The sequence below is a fragment of the Limulus polyphemus genome, unplaced genomic scaffold, assembly GCF_000517525.1.
Source record: "Limulus polyphemus unplaced genomic scaffold, Limulus_polyphemus-2.1.2 Scaffold4650, whole genome shotgun sequence".
In the NCBI taxonomy this organism is placed as follows: Eukaryota; Metazoa; Arthropoda; class Merostomata; order Xiphosura; family Limulidae; genus Limulus; species Limulus polyphemus.
Window position 1 is genome coordinate 49,966 of NW_013670260.1, and position 2,882 is coordinate 52,847.

The following is a 2,882-nucleotide window of genomic DNA, read 5'->3' on the forward strand; positions in this document are numbered from 1 at the left end:
GACCACCTCTGTACTGTAGTAAGGTGGAAGCAGCACTACACTACTGTCAGGATATTGACCACCTCTACCCTAGTAAGGTGGAAGCAGCAACCACGGAAGATCTTTAGTAACATTCATAAAAAATGAGACTGCTGGAAAACAAAAGATATACTTCTAGCTCTTGCAGGAGAAGAGGGTTAACACCTATCAGTACAACCCCTGGGTCACCTACTTGACTAATTAATTCAGAGTGCCCATAAACTGGAACTGCATAAAGAGGTTTCTCATGTTAGTATTATAGTCAGTCATGTAGTATTTGGTTCAATAAGCATATATATAAATGGTGGACCTATTTGGAAAATTTAAACTCTTAAAACAATGTCACACGATACACTTTTAACTTAATTATTAGTCAGCATTTAGACATCCATCACTTCACTACATTTGGTACGACAACTCTCTGTATAGTTTGTTACATTTTCTTTGAAAGTATTGCTTGGCAAAAATCAGTTAAATAAATGACTAATAGACAAATATTTGAAATATTAATGGAATTCACAAGTAAAAAAAAAAATTTCAATGTAATGTAGAGTTTTATGAACAAATAGATGAAGTTAACACGGGTTCATGTTTAGCTCCTGTGAACTTTTATGAACAAGAATGACAGTCCCTGTAAGTTTAAACCACTTGTTAAACATATTTGTAGCATTTAACAATGAAGAAGAGCTAATGAAGTTCATCTACTATTGACTGGTCAACATGTTAACATAAACTATACCCGTGGATGCCAACAAACGTCTATTTTACCTTTTATGGACACTCTCATGTACAACAAACTTGAAACGTATGAGATTGGAGGACATCATAAACCAACATCCACTGGATGTTACTCACACTTCAATAGTTTTATATGACATCATGATGGAGAAAATCTAATCAAATTTCTAGTATACAGTGCTTACATTATTACCAACATTTAAAACGGTTTTTCTAAAAGGTTTATCAGTCTGAAACTGATAAAATTGTAAAACATGTTTTTACTCACAAATACATGTATATATTATTTTTTTCCCTAACATTTTATGAGCATTGATAATATTAGGTTTTCATTTCTCATATCTAATTCAACTGTATTATAATTGTGACAAGCTGACTGCCCGTCGTATCATAGGAAATTATCATTAATGTTTTTTTCTCAAATTTTATCTAAATAAATGTTTTATGAACAAGACTTCTAAAAATTAATTACAATCTAGTAACAATACAAGTAAAGAAAATGTCCATCTTATTTCTAGTATTTCATGAAAACGTACTTGATTAGCACTTTGACTTCTGTATATTTTTAAGTTATGCTCAAATGTTCTTCTTTATAGGTTGAAACATGCACAAAAAAACTGGTTCTCAAAGACATATTTCTACTTGATGACCTTGAAAATTATTAAAGGCAGTGAATTTTATTATGTACATCTTGGTTTTGTTAGCCTGCTGAGGTGAAAAGCTCACTTTAATTTGGGCATTTTCAAAACTGAAATGTGCTGTGGGTTATTATTATTATAGATTTTTAGCTGAGGGATTTGATTGGACAAATTTTGGTGATGTTGCATCAGTTTCTCTCCTTGACAACCAAGCAAACATAATGGAGAATTTCTGCCAATAATTAAGGTTTTTGTGCACCAGCAATACAAAGTGTGGGGCTCACATATACCCAATTTCATTTTATTACACATCACCTCTCTGCCAACCTACCCTCAAATTTAATTATATGCTCAAAGCAGTGCACTGTCGTTTCATGCAAGTTGTCTGTCGATCAGTACTGCAAAGGCCAAGTTATCGGCGTGACAGATGGACGGCTTTTCATCTTTATATAGCAGGTTAATTAACAACTCATTTTCTTTCACTGTTCCAATTATATCAGTTGTACTTACATTAAATTCTCTTTAATTTGATGATGGCTACTGTAAGACAGACAAAAGCTGTTAGTGAATATCTGTTTATTGTCTATTATTTACTACTATATGTGTATGTTACATCACATTCATTGGATTATACTGTTTACCACTGTAATCAGTTATGTAATAAACAAGTTTTGTGAATCTCTGTAAGTGCTTTGTACAACATAATTTTTCATGTAAGAAAACTGGACACGGAAGCCCGGCACTGGCAGTTTTATTTACACTGTCTTACTGAATTCACAAATATTATCAATACACCTTTTCTAAGTTTACTAACAACAACTTCTAGATGACATACCTTGTAATATTTGAAACCGGATTTTAGCCGTTAACCGGACAATCAACCTGTCATGTAAAACATTTAAGACGCCACATAATTTTTTTTTGTCGTTTCCATTCAAAATGGAAAAATTATTTCAAGTTCTCTTATCACACAAAAGAATTGGTGCAATTTTTTTTTTTTTTTTTACTTTTTCAACTTACAGAGAAAGGGAATTTCTACAATTGGGTGTAACATTCAAATACCAATAAAAAAAACTGTAAGGAGTTTATAAATACAATAAAAAAACAAGTCTAGGCAACAAATTTGACACAAAAAGAGCAACATTAAAAAATAAACAGATCTCTAACTACTGAGTAACACTAACTACCTTTTTAAATGAATATAGGAAATTTAGTTTTAAAACAAAACATGCTATTCAAAATAGATAAAAGGAGAGGAAACAGGGTAGAGAGAATGAATTAATTTAGCATAAAAAAAACCAAACAGTAAAGTAGTTTCAAGAACGGAATGTTTACATTGATAAACGGACTGTGCGTTGGTCCCTGATAAAATAAAGACATTTTAAGTGTATTGTAATATTCGCTTGCATGACTTAAGTATAAAGACAAAAAAGTACGGTAACTACAAGCTGTACCGGGAGCTTTGGAACTAATGAGATTTCACTACTC